This window comes from Barbus barbus (genome assembly GCF_936440315.1).
Source record: "Barbus barbus genome assembly, chromosome: 43".
In the NCBI taxonomy this organism is placed as follows: domain Eukaryota; kingdom Metazoa; phylum Chordata; class Actinopteri; order Cypriniformes; family Cyprinidae; genus Barbus; species Barbus barbus.
Window position 1 is genome coordinate 24,258,672 of NC_136721.1, and position 19,986 is coordinate 24,278,657.

At 36.1% G+C, this 19,986-nt stretch overlaps 1 protein-coding gene across 1 annotated transcript in view; it reads left to right on the plus strand.

The window, feature by feature from the left end:
- Positions 1 to 19,986, plus strand: part of LOC306861931 (uncharacterized protein) — a 1,169,885-nt gene that overhangs the window by 20,686 nt on the left and 1,129,213 nt on the right. The window lies entirely within an intron of this gene.

Below are 19,986 nucleotides of genomic sequence, written 5' to 3' on the forward strand. Positions count from 1 at the left end.
AGTCTAGGCTTATAGAATCGTGGTTGGGCCTCAGGGTTGACATGAATTTTAGCTGTGGGGCCTTTGAGCTGGCCCAGCTCTTCTTTAAACACATCTGCATGTCTGTCTAGCACATCTGCTAACTTCTGTGTTGGCACTGTCTTTACTTGATTCAACAGCTGGGGCAACAACCCAAAGTCTTTCAGCCAGCCTCGCCCTAGCAAGTTAGGCCCCTCTCCATCTACCACGACGATCATCATTTCTTTCCTTGCATTTTGGATTTCCACTGTTGCTGTGGCTTGACCCAGCACTTCCATCTTCTCCCCTGTGTAGGTCTTTAGTTTTAAACTGCAGGGTCTCCATTCTGGCATGTCAGTTTGTTTCCACAATTTAGAATATTGTTCTTTGCTGATTATTGTCACTCCACAACCTGTGTCGACTTCAAAGTCCACTTCCATGCCATTTACCTTCACTTTCTGTGTGATAGGGGCCACTTTAGGTTGGACTTCGGATACACTATACTGTATATTGTGTTAATATCCAGGGTGTCCTCCGTCTCATTACTTTCCTCCTCTCTAACGAGATATGTCCTTCTACCTTTCTCTCTTTTTCCTTTGAATGTAGGCTTTTGGCCCCTCACAGCAGTTTGTCTTGCTTTGCATGCTCGTTTTATGTCTCCACGTTTTCCACATTTATGGCAGAGCTCGTTCAGAAACTTACATTACTCTGGTACATGTTGTCCTGTGCATCTGTAACACAGTATGTCTTTTTGGCGCCCTTTTTTCTCAGCTGAGTACACTCTATGCACTGCTGTGGCTCCTTTAAGTGATTTCACATGTTGCCCTGACTCCTCCATTAAGAATCCCTGCAAATCCCTGCAAATCTCTCACATTCTTGTTCGCAGACTCCATTGCCTGGCAGATAGTAAGTGCCTTCTCAAAAGTTAACTCCGCTTCGGATAGCAGCCGTCTCTGCATTCGGTTGTCATTCACTCCACAGACCAGTCTGTCCCGCAACATTTGTGGAAGTGTGGCCCCGTACTCGCAGTGCTGTGCTAATTTTTTCAATTCTGCCACATAATCAGCCACCGTCTCGCCATCTTTCCGTGTTCGTGAGTTAAACTTATATCTTTGAACAATTTCACTTAGGATTGTAATGACTTTTTAGGACAGTCAGCAGTTCATCATAAGACTTGTCTTCTGGCTTCTCAGGGCAGAGCAAACTTCTTAATAAACTGTATGTGGAAACCCCTACTCCACTCAACAGCACCGCTTTCTTTTTATCAGCTCCCTCTATTCCATTAGCTTGGAAAAAATACTCCAACATTTCAATATATTCATCCCATAACTATGATGTTCCATAAAAAGGACTCACCGTCTCTACCATTGTAGTCATTTTGCCTTGTTAAATTACGATTTTCTCTCCTTGAAAACGGCCTGTTTACTCTTCAGCACCGGTATTCACAAGGCCAAACAGCATTCACATAAACTGATTTCCTCCGACACACGACTCCTTAATTCCTCGTCACCAATTATGTAATATTCTCTGAAGCAGAATACGGAGACAGAGGGATGCAATATATGCTTCTTTATTTTACAGATGCAGAACACTCTAACCACAAGCTGGCTTCAGCTAGGACAACGACAACACTCCTAACTCTGTTTCTTTTTAAGTTAACCGTTATCTGAGAACACCCTCTAGTGGTCGCACTCCCAATTTACATAATGCTTAATACTTCACTACACTAAGCATTAAACATTCCTTGAGCAAAACAGTAATAACATGCTGTACCAGCCCACAGCCCAAGCAAATGCTCACTCTTCTCCCAGTAGAATTTAAACAGTTCTAATAATGCCAACATCAAGTGCCCTCTGCTTTTCATCTTGCTCAAAAACACATAAAACAACATTTAATTTAATCAGTTTTCCTGTCCTCAAATCTCAAGCAAAGCATGCTGGGAACTGTTTTGGAGGAAATCATTTTTGAGTTCTTAATTTGGTCACATTCATCCTAAATAATTAAATCTAATACATTAAGCAGATTTTAGAGAATTACATTAATCAAAAGCAAATAAATCAAGAAGAAACTATTTTGTTGTGTAGATTGCAAGTAATATGGTTGAGTACATTGGACGACATGTATTTTCCTGTTTTCTCCATGTGGACAGGACACACAGAACATGTGATTCTGCCACAAATAGAGAGTCCACAACAGATGGAAGAGCAACTAAAAGCAGAGTATCACCCAGACTTGGATGCACCAGAGAAGTCAACTGAAGTACAGAATCCTGTGCGACGTGACAGCAAACAATTAGAGCCCCCTAACAGTAAGAATTACTGTACTTTATCAATGCACATTTCAGTTATCTGGATGACAGAGGATAATGAAATGATTATAATTTCATAGGATACATCAAATTTCAGTTTTGAAGCCAGACCACACACTGGACCTCCAGTGATAAGATACTGAATAATAACAACTCTGCACAATGGATTAAAATAAATACAAGTTCACGTTCAAGTTGCGCTTTATTATACATGTGTGGACATATAGTGGAACGAAATGTCGTGTCTCGCAGGACCACGGTGCTACATACTAATTAAACATAAGATAAACATACAACAATGCAAGTATAGAAAAAAAAAGACAATAGAGCATCTGACTAGCGACAAAAATAGACCATCTGACTATACATATACTATAAATATTATAACTACTATACCTAGCTGACTACACATATACAAACTGAGACTGTAAAAGAGCTTTACATAAGTACTGTACATGAAATTGTGCAAAAAATATATATATTTTGTACATTAAATTGTTGTGCAGAAGAGAGATTTTGTGGGAAGCAGCGCAGAGTGCAAAAAGATTTTGTAGTGCAATGCTCAAGTAAACATATATTATCCTAATGAGTCTTTGTAGCAGGGAGTGTTTATAGAAAGTGTGCATATAGTGGGATGAGTGCGTTACTACAGGTGGTTTGTATGGCCCACTCACCTGTGTGTAGCACACTCAGAATTGCACTTAGGAGAAATTGTCAACAGTATTAATACAACGTACATTTAAAGTACAACCACTGTATAATAGACCTGTATTTTTACTCACTGGAACAACACATTACAAGTAACACACATTTCATCATCAAATTACTTTTGTTTTAATTTATTTACTGATACAACCAGCTGAAAACCTCTCTCTTCCCCACAGCGTTGTCACATAGATATATGCAGTGCATGAGTTGGGCAGATATCTGCATGAGATCCATTGTTTGCTACTAAATCTAAAGGTTTTCCCTTCTCCTGAACCACTTTGCTTTCAATTCTTCACTGTTCAATACTGTCAAACAAGCTAGTTTAAACACATTTCAGTGTTCTAGTCACATTTGAATGCAAAGTAATAGTAACAGAATAATGTAGCATTACATTTACAAGTAATGTTTCCTAACGCTGCTGTTACAACTAACGTTCCTGGCAAAAACAAAACCAAACAAAACAAAAAAAACATATGGCATCTAAATAGTCTGTCTGTCTATCTGTTTATTTTCATCAATGCCTGAAAGTGAGCCAAACCTCCAGCTACTGCCTGAACAGACCACAATTGCACTGAAGGATTTTTCAGATTTCCAGTAAAGGTTGAGTACAAATGATCAACTGATTAATCAATTGATCAATATATGATATGAGACATGATATATAACTTTATTGTCAGACAAAGACTGAATTTTTTCTAGCATGACAGTATGTTCATTGACAATTATTACCACATGGATCACCAAGTCTTTACAAACTCTTATAACAAAATACAAAGCTTCACAATAGACGCAACAAAAGATTCTTTTTAGTGGAGTTTTGATTTTTCATATGCCATATTCAGTTTTAGGACAGCTTGATGCACAAAGGAGTGTTTTAGGTCTAACATAGATAATTCAAATACCTTTTTAAGAAGCTGCCCTACCATCTTTGAACAAATTTGGTTTTTAACCTAACTGACAGATTCATGTGCTGAATGGAATTACAGTACTGTAAAACACTCATGATCACAGACTTCATAATAAAATAATCAGTTTTCTTGCTCCACACAGGACCTAAGAAGGCAAATAAATAAATGATCTGCCTTGTCTTGTTACACATACTGTCTCTATGATCTCTATGGAACATCAAAGGAAAGATCTATGTGACTGTGCTATTTTATTTATACCCACATAAGCATGCAATAACTGCATAAAAATAAATAAAATGGAAGGGCATGACAAACATAGCATATTAAATTTATTAGCCGCGTCTTATCAACTGACATCATGCGCGCGCACATGTAGAGGCTGCTGCTCAGGATGTTGGTGTGCATCAAAACTAACAGGCAAGAACAGCTTTTCCTTTGTTTCGATATAAAAAGGATGCTGATGTTTGTTTCGAGATATTATGGTCATATACGCTATTTTATCGATAGATTTTTTTCCCCTAAATAACCATTTTTGTTGATTTGTGTATAGATTTTGTTCGCAGGAAGCGCAGTGTTGCTAGATCTTGCATGAGTCAGAGTTTTGAATTATAGAGAAAGAATTGCTAAGTCATTCATCAGCATAAGAAACATAAAAACAGACTGCATCAATTTAGCAAGGCCAAATGGTGTATTTTAATAATTATAAATAAGGTAAGAAAGTACAGGCAAAAGTACACAACAAAAACAAGCTTGTTTTATGCATTGGTCAATTTATGAGATTTTGGCAATTTGGCTTTTAATAAAGTGTTGTTTCAGACTAGTGGACTTATTAAGTGTTTATTTTATAACACATTATCTATTTGCACCTGTTTCACTTCATATCTTTAAAGGCCATTCGTTTTTCTCCACTTCAGCAGCACTTACATAACAATTAAATCATTCACACTGATTTATGTGATATTCCTACCGCCTAAACATGGTGATAGTATTATTATTTATGGATTGACAAAAAGAAATATCCAAAATCCCCTCTGACTCATATCAACAAAATGAAACAAGAAATTTTAACCTGGCTTTATCCAATATTCATATTTATTCTCTGGAAATGCATTTCAATTAGTGCATATTTAATAGGACTATAACTCGTTTGCATAGCTAAACATAATCTTTAAGAAAACTTGTAATACAAAAAATGTTTAGTTAATCTATTAGTTCATTTTTTTAACCATTTCACCTCGCCTTAATTATTCTAAAATCCCATACACATTTGGATGTTTTTTGTATCTGGCACACCCAGTAAGGTGATTTGACGTCGACAGCACAGTTCTAATTTGTGCTTGAGATAAACCAATCTTGTTTTATTGTTATCCCAGGTAGCCAAAACGGTTTGGCCCGATAATGGCCCAGATCCGGCAGGCCAGAAGAAATAACTCGGCCCGGCTGCAGTTGCCAGGCTCGGCATGGACATGGGATGAATGACAACCCAGAATCGTCCCCAAATATGCTGGCCCGAGTCCGGCTGCCAAAACTGCCGGCATTGGTGCCACAATCACGCCGACAAGAACTGTAACACTTAGCCAGTACTGGCCCGAGTCTGGGTACTGAAACTGGGCCACAATCACACCAAGGAGAAATGAAACACTTAGCCGGCACTGGTCTGACACTGGGTACTGAAACTGAGCCGATACTGGGTCACAATCATGCCGACACCTAGCCAGTACTAGTCTCGTTTGCTAAATAAAAAAAATATATATACTTACACTTATTCATACAGAATTACAACTTCTAAAATATGTGTATTAAAGACTCCTTTCAGTTTTTACATAAAACCAGAGCTTTGAATAATTTGTTGTTTCACAAAAGGACATTGTTACCTTAAAATCCTTAAGATGGCATCTACTTCCAACTAAAATAAAATATATATTTTACAGTGTCCTTGTTAAACCTACATGTTCTTATGCATGTCAACTAAATATGTCACCTTTACAAAGATTAAGGGTTTGGCCCTTACACCATTTTTTTTCATGGCATCCCCACCAACTATCCCATGAATTACCCCATAACATCCATATGTGCTCCTTCCCCCCCCCCCAAGTATAAAAATGACACAATGAAAATATCGAATTTCGGTGAGCCCCTGCCAGAACACAGCCGAGTGAGCCGGCACTCAGCCGCAATTAGCCCGATTGCGCTGGCTACCTGGGATGATTATCCTGCTCAACTGAATAGACTCTTGAAATGTTGGGCAAAAATCATTGATCATTGTTACATGCTCCCTGTGTGTGTTCTGCCCCTGTCTACTGTTACCCTCATTAGTTGCCATAGCCACTCATTGGACCACACACATCTGCTTGCTAGTTCTCATTGGTTCCTTTTGTTCTCCTGTGTATAAATAACCCTTTTGTTTTCCTTGTGCCTTGTCAGTTGTTGAGTGTTACGTTTGCCGCTTTGCTCATGTTTCTGTTCTTGTTCTCAGTGTTTTTTGTTTGCTTTGTCACTTAATTAAACCACCTACAAATAGAGCCTTTGCCTGTTTCCTACAGTCCCCGGAAATTGTGACACATGACTGCATTTTTACTTTCAGGTCAAAATGGGGGCGTCGAAGGTGAGTCATTATTTATAGTTATTCTAAAAATACGTTAATATAATAATGTTATATAATTTAGAATAAATAGTTAGGGTTAGGGTTAGATAATCTTGATCCAGTTTACCATATTCAGATTAATGACCTTCATTAGTAACTCACTTTAGATTAGGGATGGGCGATATATCGCATCTGGTTGCATGCGCATCTCGTCAGTAAACCGGTTCCTTAATTAGCGCTAAATCTCCATCACCTGTTTTCAAATGGAGCGGCATTTAATACACAGAGCCGTAGTTCACTGACAAGCTACGCAATATCGCTTTCATTATTGCAGATATATCGCCTTCGACAATGAACGCAAATTGCGTAGCTTGTCAGTGAACTACGGCTCCGTGTATTAAATGCCGCTCCATTTGAAAACAGGTGATGGAGATTTAGCGCTAATCAAGGAACCGGTTTACTGACGAGATGCGCATGCGATATATCGCCCATCCCTACTTTAGATGATGTACTGTAGTTGTTTATAACAACAGTAATTCTGCTGTGGTTCTTATTTGCATTTGTTCATAGCAGATGCTCTGATCCAGTGTGACTTACAAATGAGGAATATGTGTAACTATATTATGAAACTTTTGGAGGAAAGAGCAGTGGATCCAGATATTCGAGTGAGACAACCAGAGAAGAGAGTGATGGAAGCAGATATTACAGAGAGAGACCTGGAGAAAAGAGCAATGTACCTGGATAGAAGAGCAATGGATCTGGATGGAAGACTGATGGACCTGCATGAGGAACTGAATAGAAGAGAGATGGAAATTAATATTAGACAGAGAGAAATGGAGAAAAGAGCAGAGAGAAGACAGACTGAACTGGATAAAAGACTGATGGACCTGCATGTATTGTCGGATAAGCTGTATGTAAGAGACAGAGAAGAAATGGAACTGGATGGAAGAAAGAAAGAACTGAAGAAAAGAGATATGGAACCTGATATTAGAGAGATACAAATGGAGATGGAACTCTATATTAAAGAGAGAGATCTGAATATTAGAGACAGAGAACTGGATGGAAGAGAGAGTGACATGGAGAGAAGAAAGAGTGAAATGGAGAGAAGAGAGAGCAAAATGGAGAGAGGAGAGAACGAAATGGATAGAAGAAAAACTGAAATGGATAGAAGTGAAACCGAACTGTATAAAAGAGAGAGAGATCTGTATAGAAGAGAGAGACAACTGGATATTAGAGAGAGAGAACTGGATAGAAGGGCTGAAGTAATGAAACCTGTGCGAAGTAGCAGCAATGAGTTAGATCATCCTAACAGTAAGAATTTTGTTATTTATGCTCGTTTTCATTTTCTTTTTGAGGCCAGACAACACACTGGACCTCCTAAGCTAAGATAATGAATAGTTTCATCAAATCATTACCTCTGCACAATGGTAGACCTTCAGTAGATTTACAGCGCCTTGCAAAAGTATTCAGTCTTTTTTTTTTCTGCATTTTGTTATGTTGTTATGTTAAACTGTTTTTTTTTTCTTCTCCCACATCAATCTACACTCCATACACCATAATGACAAAGTAAAAAAATTACAAAAAAAAAAAGAACTTCTTTGTAACAACTTTTTATTACATAAAAAAACTAGATTCCTTTGCATAAGAATTCATACCCTTTTCTGGGACACTTGAAATCTAGCTCAGGAGCATTCACACCGCTTGTAGATGTTACAACACTTTGAGTGGAGTTAATCTGTGGCACACCTCTCAATAAAAGGTCTAACAGCTGAACATGCATATCAGAGCAAAAACCAAAGCCCTGAAGTCTAAAGAACTGCCTGTAGAGCTCCGAGACAGGATTGCATCAAGCCACGTATCTGGGGAAGAGTTCTGAAAATTTGATGTGGAAAAATGTTATTTAAAGCAGTTTAACATAAGGCAGCAACATAAAACATGAAAAAATAAAGGGGTTTGAATAATTTGGCAAGGCACTATATTGTTACTCAATGTTGGGAGTAATGCACATTACGTCATTAGATTGCTATTTTGAAGTAAAATGTAACGTAACATGTCACCCTATTCTAAATTTACACCTTAATACTTAATAATTTAAACAGCACACATTCGTTACCTTATTTATTTACTGATAATATTAATTGAATTTTCACATTCACAAAGTGCTGTCACGTAGACACATGACGCTTTGAGTCAAATAGTGAGGTTTTCCTCTCTCATGATCCAGCATGCTTTCAAATCTACACTAATAATGATATTAAAAGTCAATGTAACCACTTTACGGTGCTATATATACTCATTTGAATGCAAAGTAATAGTAACATTATTGTAACATTAATGTTACTTTAAACTAATGTTTGTTGAATTTGTTCCTGAAAAAAGGCATGCTATGCTTAAGATATGACACTTGAATTGTCTGTCTGTCTGTTTTTATTAGTGTCTGAAAGTGAGAACAAATCTTCAATCTACGTGAATGGACAATGAAGCGAGCCGAAGGATTTTCCAAGTTTCCAGTGAAGGATGAACTGATCTACTGATTCATCAACTGATCAATGATATGTATATTAAGCCACTTTGAATGAAATCAGCTGCTAGCTAAATGTGAAATGTGAATCATAGGTATGTAAAATTAGACCTGCATGGTTTTTTTCCAATTCAAAAGGTTGTGAAATCATCAGTTTCACAAGTTCAGACTAAAATGGTGGATTCACAGTCATTTATAGTTCACTTATATAATGAATATGGAATCACAGTATTCTACAATTCATTGCATCTATTCTGGTTTTATTTATTTATCAGACTAAACCAATCAATAGAAATGTTACTTTTGAACTGTAAAGTATTTGTTGCTGATGTTTTCTGTTACAATGAAAGATAAAGTAATTTAAACTCAGCCCAGTATTTACATGTCTATGTATTTATTTATTTTGTAAATACTTTGACACAAACCAACTAATAGCACAAACATCACAGAAATCATAATTACTGAGTGTCGCTTTATTTCCACCAAAATGATGTCACTTCCTACAGAATGATGTTGGAATAGAAATGGCTTAAAAATAGGGATAGGCCACTAAAAAAATGAAAATTCATCATCGTTTTTTAACCTCTATGACAGACCTCAGTTTGAGGATTTTACAGGTTTACAGTGAAGCCCAACTGATGAACGTGATGAGCAGCTGAACATCAAGGATGCCAAATTAGCTTCTCATGTTTGTCAAGGAAAAGTAAAGGCTCCAATCCTATTTTGCAGGAATCTATAATGTCTGTGTCCATGGCTGTTTCAGTTTTAACCTTCTTATAATGAGTTGATGGACTTCACCATTTTTATTATACCAAACAAACAACCAAGATGGCGGCGACACCAAGAGGAGGTACACGTTCAGTATTATGAAACAATAATCAGTATTATTGATCTGAGTTGAAATGAGTCTATGGTTTTGATGCTCTGCAGGTTCTATTTTGCAAATGTAGTAATTCTTGAGTTTCTGTTACTGTGCAGCTCGGTTCTTGTGATGTTTAAGCATGTTTTATGTATCGGGCAAGAATAACAAATGTTATATGTTTTTTAGAGCAAAGTGAAGATTCAGATTTGCGTAAGTAAAACAAATAATCACACTTTTCATTGATTCTCTAATAAAGAGCACTAATATTTTTGTCTTATTTTCTTCTGTGCAGTCACACTTATTAGTCACGGTAAGCATTTTGTTTTTTAAGAAATGTATTTTATCATGAATTCAGTAAACCAACAAAACAATAGAATTTAGTATGCATGGTAAATGGATTTTAATTCTTGTATAAGACTTAAGTAAAATTGTGTTGACATCTTTTATGGAAACACGCAACAATAAATATAAAGCTATTACAAAAACCTATTTTAGTTTAGAATACATTAAGCTATTAACATACATTAAAACTGGAGTTAAATTTGAGATTAACAACAAGATGCCTTTAGTGTGCTTTTTCAATTTAAAAATGTAATTTCAATTTTGAAGAAATTCAGTGATTTTGGCTACTCTAAAAATGCTGGGAGCAAAAGCAAATGCATGCTTATGAAATACTAAAGATTTTTTGAGTATTTGTATATCTACACTGAAACAAATATAATAATATTTTACCTCTTCTTAACATATGGCACATTAACTGGATCCACTGAGCTTAGATTCATTATATATGTCAGTGATGAAGATCTTATGGATCGGACATGTGACATCATTCTTGGGGAAAAAAGGGAAATGACTTATTCTGAAATACGGCGCAGAGAAAGTCATGTGTTTGGCAGAAAGATCTCTGTGGTGAAAACATCATCCAACAAAAAAAAGTCTCTCGCCATCATGGCTTTGCTTCTCAAGAGTTAAATCTATCAAAGATGAGATGGTAGACTGTGCATTACAGGGCTTTCCTGGACCTCATGCATTTCTATTGGTTACTGACAACAGGGAAGCAACTTGGAAGCCATGTTTAGATAAAATCACTGAAGTGTTTGGCAAAGAGGCCTCAGACTATGCTGTGGGTTTGATCATTGGGACAGATCAGACGAAATGGACCAGTATCAAGGAGTGATTTTAGTTTATAGTTCATTTATAGTTTAGAGGACAATGATAATAGTGTTCAGAATCTGTTAAGTAAAATAGAAAACATGACACGAAACAAGGAATCCACATTCTTTATTCAGCCATTTTTATTATGGGATCAAATCAAAGAGAAGAACAGCATGCCAAGAAAGTGAATGAATAGGTATGGGTTAGGCATTTCCTTCTTGGGTGTTAAATATGTGTCTAACTGTGGTGGTAAGATATTAAAATATTATTAATACAGCTACATAGAATTGGATTGGATTGGATTGGATTCAATTTATTGTCATTGCACATGTAGGTACAAGGCAACGAAATGCAATAGAGAAGAAGAAATACAGCATAACATGAGGAAAGAGAGGAGAAAAAAAAGTGTCCTCGCACTGCGTTCTTGGAAGAGAGTGCAGTGTGAGAACAGACAAAAAACCTCAGCATAAAGCACAGTCAACACAGGAACATAACTTGCATAGTAATCCTAGTTCAGACGAAACAGCCATCCGGCCAGCCGCCATTACAGCGCAAACCCACGGACCCGTTAACACCTGACAGGATGAAGCGACGAAGGCGTGGGATGGGGTTAGGGAGGTGTATGAGTGTGTGTATGTGTAAGAATCAGTTATAAATAAAAAATTCCTACTTTAACATAGCCTTATAAGGTCTATAAGCTTCAGTTTAAACGTTTAGCCCAAGACAACGTCAATATCTGCTGTGTCACCAGAGGTAAGAATTCACCCTTAAATTAATTTTCGACACGCGAGTATTAATGGAAGTTTGTTTGAGACTCGAAATTTGTTAGTGTCGACTAGACTGTTTTTCCTAATAAGTGGTCATTTTTGTTGTTTCTTTGTATACTTTGTTGATTCTCTGCGGGATATCAAGCGCTAAAGGTCAATAAACTCAATTTTCTAGGCTCCCTTTTCTCTTTGGAGACCGTGTGTAAAAACCGGTAGTTCATTGTCATTAATAGGCTATAGCAATGCTTTCCATATTAATTAACAAACCATATTTTGTGTTTTACAGCACATAGAGGCGATCTTGAAATGGGTAGGTTCAAACCTTTAAGGTTATTTAGTCAGGGTGTAAAAAGCGCTGATAAATTATAATTAAATGCAATGGGTCAAGTTAAATGTCAATTATACATTTATAAATTTAAAAATATTTATAAAATTATATTCTATTCAAATTCTACAAATATTAATAATGTAGGTCTATAGGATAGCAGTACACCCCAGTATTTAAATCACTGTAGATAAGACACTTTAGACATAAACAAGCAATCATATTATGAATCTTAGATATGGAATGGAATTTGAAGCTGAGAAAAAAACATACAATGGAATTCATAGAAAAAAAAGAAAGGGAAATTAAAAAACAACATGCAGAGTTAATGCAGAAATGAAATGAGGATCTCTTAAGGGGACAGTTAAACACTCCTCAGCCAAGAAGTGAAAAAATGTCTCCAGAGACAGAGAGAGGCAATTAAAGGATGACAACAAGAAGCTTCAAAGAGATGTGGAACAACTCAAAGCCCAAATGGAACAGATAGCAAAGAGTCTAAGTGGCACCCAGGTCCAAAAAGCATTTCATCATGCAAAACTGAAGTCAAAAAGTGAGGCCAGAGAGAGAGAACTGGCTCTGAGAGATATCCAGTCCAGTGGAGATATCCAATATGAGCATCATGACAGCATTTACTCCCCCTGGTGGTAAGGGATTTCACTCAGTCCATTAATTATCACCATTGGGCCTCTAAGCACCTGTTACCTCCTAGTATTAACACCAGTGTGGATGATTCAATCCTTATCAGCTGAGACACATTGTTGTTTACACCTGGTATTTACATCTCAGACACATTTCCTGTGATCACTTGTCTGTGGATTTGTGACTGCATAAATGACTTGTAAATTAGTGCTGCAACACACTTTGCTAAACAGTATAATTCTGTCTACATCTGAATGTGGTTTATATGATCCATTCACACAAATATCCTGTCTGCACCTGTATTTAGAGCTGAACACTCATTGCAGGCCAGATCTTATGATCTGATCACGTTCTTATTCCAGTGCTGGTTTTCTCTGTTCACTGTTACTATAAAAAGCAGCAAAACACACATCCCAAAAAAACAAACTCACATGAACATGTTTTACAAGACTGTTATTTTCTCAAAAACCTGCTGTGATATATCTCATATTTCTATTCACAGCATCTAAATACAAAGATGAAAGCGAGGAATAGATCGATGATTATTCAGGAGCCAGTGGATCACATCCATTTGATGGCTCCAGAAGACGGAGTAGCGGCCAAATAGATAAACCCAATAGTAATAAATATCATTCCATGTTTGTCTCATGTGATGATAACTTTGATGTAATGTGATTATCTGTGTTTTTTTCTTTCCTAAATGTAAATGTGCTTCAAAAGTGTTCTAAGTCCCTATGATGAGCAGCTGGATAGTTCAGTCCTAGCAAATATTGAGTATTTTTGCTGTGTAACAGTGTAATATGCTATAAGCATGTGTTGGTTGATCACCCTAAACAGTGAAAAAACTGTGACTCTGTGACTTTATAAAAACATTCATCTGTTTCTTTAATCAACTCTTTGAAATGCACTGTTTCCACCATTTTTATTCTAATAGTGGAATAGGAATTTGAATCAATAGAAATCTCAATCTTATTGATCTTAACAAGACACTTAAAATACTCTTTTTGTCCACCCTCGCTTCTAGTGTCTGGAAGTAGGCACACACCTCAACAAACTTTCTGATGGCTGAAGGTGAGTGAAGTTTTAGTTCAGTTCATCAGCTTTCAACAGATGAGTGAATGTTCAATGAGTCGAAGGCAAATGTCCATCTACTTCTTGCAATGCAAAATGCTGCTGGTCAGAAACAATTAACATTCCTTAATATATGTAATCAATTATTTTAAATTGAAACTAGTTCAGGAAACTGCGGCACCCAGGGAGCAGTTAGTTGGTGGTTCGGTGCCTTTCTCAAGGGTCTCACCTCAGTCGTGGTATTGAAGGTGGAAGAGAGCGCTGGTTATTCACTCCCCCCACCAACAGACCCGAGACTCGAACCCACGACCTTCAGGTTACAAGTCTGACTCTCTAACCATTAACCACAACTGCCCTAGTATTCTGTTCTTAATGCTGTTCAGTGCATATATTTGTAGCATAATTTCTTTTCTGTTCTTGTAGACTAATGCATAATGTCTTTTTGTCTATATAAAATGTCAATAGTTTATTTTCTATTTCTGTAAAGACATTTTCTGTTAAATATTATGTGAACATGTCTTTCCATTAAAGCATTTTATGACATCATTTTAAGACCTTGTTGCTATTGCTTGTATCAACAGGCTTATTAACTATGCCCTCTGTGATTGGCTGATGGGTCTCTGTCAGTCCTTTAATCATGGAAACATTGCAGAACAAGGTATTACTTTGTCATAGTCAAATAAAAGGTTTTTTTTTTAATAAAAATGTTGCCATATTCACATGAAGATATTATGTAGGCTAAGTGTCGCTAATTAAACAAGTATACGTTCAGCTAATTGTCAGCCTCTTACACCTCTACATCTTGTATACAGTTATAAAATATGCATATAAGCAGCCTTTTAATTAACAGACTAAATCATTATGGCAGATAGTGAAAGGTTGTGCAAATGTAAAAGAAAACCAAACTAGATGCAAGATCAGCTGTAAATTATTGTACATGAAAAGAACCACATAATTAAACTAAAGGGAAATTATCATGAAATGTTTCTAAAATGTTTCCTTTCCAAGGCAGATTACAACAGCCATTTAGGTTTGTTATTTGGTCTTAGTGGCTCCTCTTGACTACCCCTAACTTTTCAGAAATGCTAAAACACTAAAAAATACTCTTAGAGCAAAAATTTAGTCCTAAAATTAGGACTCATACCCCCCTTATTTTTGTTATACAATACTGTTCTAAATCGCTAATATTTGATTGGAACATGGTCGTATTTATACCACAGATTCATACAGCAACATACAGGATGTCTTGGGCATCCATTCAAAGGTCAAACATTAAAAATAACAAGTAAAATGTGCATGTGAGCATAAGTGCATGTTCTGGTGTGTGTCTAAGATCTAAATCTGGTTTTGTCTAGATATGTCTGATATGCACACAACGAAAATAACTTACAAAGGGCAGTTAAAAGTGAAATAAGAAAATATTACCAATAGCCTATAAACTAAGCTGCTGCATACACTGATTATAGCACACGCACACAGAAACATTCAGACAGAAACTTGCTGTCATTGATCAATAAAACAGCTACATAATAGCATACATAAAACCCACAGCTTTACTAGTAGAGAGACTCTGCACAGACAGGACACGTAGGTCACATGTGCTGATAACTCTGAAGTAAACAAGACCTGAGCAGCCACTGTTCAGAGAATAAGTTGTTATGGCTACTGTATTTGCATAGGTTTTTGAAACCGAAAGCTGATTTTATCTGTTTACTTATACATAACCTGCTTTCTGCTCTCATTTTTGTTGTTCACAGCACAGTTAAGCAGGTAAGTGGTATTATTCATTTCTTTGTGAAGTTGAATATATTATGCTTGATGTTAGTGTTGGGTATCTTTTTTCCATTTTAGAACACCACCACTCATGCTCTGTTTTCTGAACAGCTCACATATTCAACGTGGAAATACAGAAATACAGTTCATTGTTCATTTATTTTTGACCTTAATGGAATCTAAACAGCTGGATCTCATGGCAATTCGTACATATTTTACAAGGTGGCTAATTTGTATGAATATCTACGAATTAGCCACCTCGTAAAATATGCACGAATTGGTCGTGAGGTAGCGTTGAATCTAAATGTTACGAATTTCAAACACTACCCAAACAACACCCAACTCTACTGCTTCTATTTTTAGAAGAATATAAAATCTCCAAACGCCTTAGTGTCCTTTGTTGTTACTTGTAATATGATATGACCATTTATGCAACAACAAGGGTTTTATTCTTAAAGGTTCACATTCATGCTTTCTTCAAATGTATTTTACAGCTCCCCTGTGGTTGGTCATTTGGCTGTAGCTCTACATTTACAGATTTATATGTAACATCCAGAAGAACATGGGGGGAGGAAGTGTAAGTTATATATTTTTTATTTAAATATTTGACACAGTTAATGCAGTTTATAAGATTAATAATAGTCTAATTCACATTCATGCAGTTGGTGTTTTAATATATTCATCTTTCAGTTTGGTAGATTTACATTTATTCATTTAACAGATTCTCTAAAAAAAAGTATAAGAGATCACTGACAAATTGCTGAATGAAAAACTGATGCAATGACACTGCATAAAGGCAAATGTGTTTAGCAAAACAATTGGTTGTTTTGATAACAAACAGTGTTTCAGAAAAGCTATCTGATGCAAAGTGTAAGAAACCATAATCTGAATGTGAAGAAATACAAATGAAGATGTATGTTTCAAAAGCTAGAGAGATGACAGGATGATGATGCAATGATTAGTATTTCACTGTACAGTCTATAAAACATGATTCTTTCAATGAATGAATGTAAAAGAATACATGAGAAACGGAGTTTAAAACGGTTCTAAAAATACAATTGTAATGCAGTCAAGTGAGAGAACAAAGGAACTGGATAGGAGAGCGATGGAACTGGATAGAAGAGCGATGGAGCTGGATAGAAGAACAAAGGAACTGGAGACGAGAGCTCCTAAGTGTAAGAATTATGTTATTGATTCCCATTTTGATTGATGCATATGATGACAGAGGCTTCCAACAGTCAAGTCCCTGATATATTCTCTTTCAGAATGTGTGCTTTATTAAAAACAAAGACATAATTAAAAAATGCACTGCTCCACACAGACTCGGAAACAATCAAAGCAAACATTACTTACATTTTGACTGTTTTTTATGCCAGTTTTGATAAAACATCTCATATCAAATGCATGTCAAATTGATCATGCAGTTCAAACAGTTGTTTTGATGCTCTTTAATGTTGTGTGTGACAGGTTGCGGTTGCTGCTTCATTCAAATGGTTTCACAGAAGAGAGATGAATCAACTACCATGATCAATTCACAAGTTTATAGGCAACCAAAATAAATTAGGTGTGACGATCATGCTAGGCTCTCCTTCACTCGTCAGACAGTCATACTCACCAGACTACTGATCCCAGACTACATTTCCCATCATCCTCCCTGGTACTTAACAACGCACACCTGAAGCTGATCAACCTTCATCAGCAGCACTATAAGTAAAGCGCCCCAGCCATTGTATGGGCTTGTCTGATGCGACAGACCTCTTACATCCTGCTTGATGTTCCTGTTTACCAATTTAGCTGTTTTGTAGCTAGATTAGTGACTTCCCTGTCCCTTTTGAGACTTTTTTTTCAAAAGTTTAGGGACAAATATAGCAATTGCTTGGATAAACCTTATGTAAATTCTCATCTGCCCACTGATCTGTATTCATCCTTATATAGATCAGTGAATTTGCTATTATGATGTCATCTAGTGACATTTAGCAAGTAGTTTTAGCTACTTTCAATTTGGCAACACTGATAATTGCTAGTTACCACATTCAAGTTTATCCAAGCTATCTTCCAAGTGCCCCCCCCCCCCCCCCCCCCCCCGTTTGTGTGCTCAACCAGATCTATACAAAGACTTGTCCCAAATTTATCCATAAATGTTTATTCTCAACATCTAAAATCTCAATATTTGTCATTTACCTGTTTATCAATTGTGTTCCTGCCAAAACATCTAACAAACCAAAATATTTAAGTTTGCCTAGTTTCTGGTCATTTCGGTCAGTGTCTGTACATGACAGCAATGTTTTTTGTAAATGGTTTTTGCTATACTGGTTGAAACACTCTTATCTGATTAGATGCACTAAGAGTGAAAAGTGAAGAAAAAAAGAGTATTTAGTTCAGCATCAAAGTTTTGGAAATCAAATATTTTGTAGGCCAACTTTTCAATGGTTTAGACTTGTTACAGTAGCAGAGAATTAAGATCAGTGTAAGGCTCCGATACTTTTTCAAATAATTCATAGACTACAGTCCTCCATGTGGACACAGATAATCTATATATTAAAAAACGTTGCTGTTTGTAGCATCCATGCAATGACTGGGCTGAACATTTTAATTAAACTTGTGAACTGATTACATGAACTGATGTAGTGATTTATTTCCAATTCAGGCTGCATCTGCATAACAGAATTCTGTTACTAATAAACACATGAAACCACAAACTGCTGCTGAATTCTGCTGATCTGTCAAATTTACGATATTTATTTTTATGCATAACATTGTTCTTTAGATTAAAGCATTTTAGATGTTCAGCAGCACATTGCCATTGTTCTTAAACTAACAATGGCAATATTAAATATTTTTTGAAAGCTGGAAGTAGTGTTTTATATTATTATGTACAATGAGTAGCTCTTTCTTTCAAATGACTTCATTGGATCGGCACACTTTTAGGCTAAAGAGTAAGTCAAGTAGTTAATAGAAATAATCCATTGATGTAACTGTAGGTTGAATGTAATATTGTAGTCAGAGAGGGAAATGCCGGGGATACAAGCTGAGAGCATAAATATCAAGTATGTTATATGGTCTAATAGCATCATCTAGTGAAAGTGAGTAGCAGTGTTTTAAAACAGCAAATGTTCTTTTGTAATTTACTCAGCCTAAAGCTCAAAATGTGACAGGTCACAAATCAAAAATACATGCATGTGAAGCACAACACAGACCACAAACTAGAGGAAACAATAACTGTGGTTTCTGTGCAGCTAAACTGAATTAAGTGATGTTATCAGAGCAAAACATGCTTATGATGAAGAGGTCATGTTCAGATACTCTACACAACACAAAAAAACTATACTACAAAAAACCAATGGCATGTCTTTAAATATTAATTAATGGTCTAACAGTACCATCTAGTTTTAAAAAAAAAGTAGTATTGCATAAACACTGCATATTTAAATGGTTAGTTCACCCAAAAATGAAAGTTTATTCATTTACTCACCCTAATGTTGTTACAAACCTTGAGTTTCTTTTCTTCTGCAGATCACAAGAAATATATTTTGAGTAATATTGTTTGGGCCTCAATGTTCTTTAAAATATATTTTATTTCACAGAAGAAGGGGTTGGAATGGCATAATATGCATAAATATGCAGCATGTAAAATTTCACTAGATGGTGAAAATGAGTTGTATTACACAAAATATTTCCAAATAAAGGTACTTTTTATTACAACATAAAGGAATACATAAAAATAATACACTTTCTCAATTTTCTCTTCTATTCTGCAGTTTCACTTCTCTAATTGTGCACTATTCTTCAAATTGTTGCACTGTTAATATTGTTGGATAAATTGCTTCTGTTTTTCCTCATTTGCAAGACTGGTCAGTTAAATGTCAAATGTAATGTTCTTGTTTTTGGTTTTCCACTTGATCTGTATATTCAGTTGCCTGCTAAACCTAAAGTGTACTTATTAAATGGGTTGTTTCTCACAATCTTCAAAGCACTTTTACATTTACAGCGCTCCATCTAGTGGACAACATTATGTTTAACCACTCTGGTGAAAACTGATGAAAGAATGAGTCAAATAAACTGTGAGCTGACTGAAAACAGAAAGAGAAATGATTATCAGTTACCATGAAAACTAAACTGCTTCATCAACAGAATCAAATGACAGTCAAACAAACCTCAAGCCAAACATCTCCACCATGACTAAAATCACACATGTCAGTCATTCAGTTCACGGATACATGTTTGTCACTCTGTCTTTATTAAGAGGGAGAAACTCTTCATTCTTAACAGTAAATCTTACTCATCGCATCAGTGTAATATATAGAACTTCCTGTTTTATTCTCATCACATCTCTAAGAATCAGACACCAAAACCTCTTGCTTAGATTCT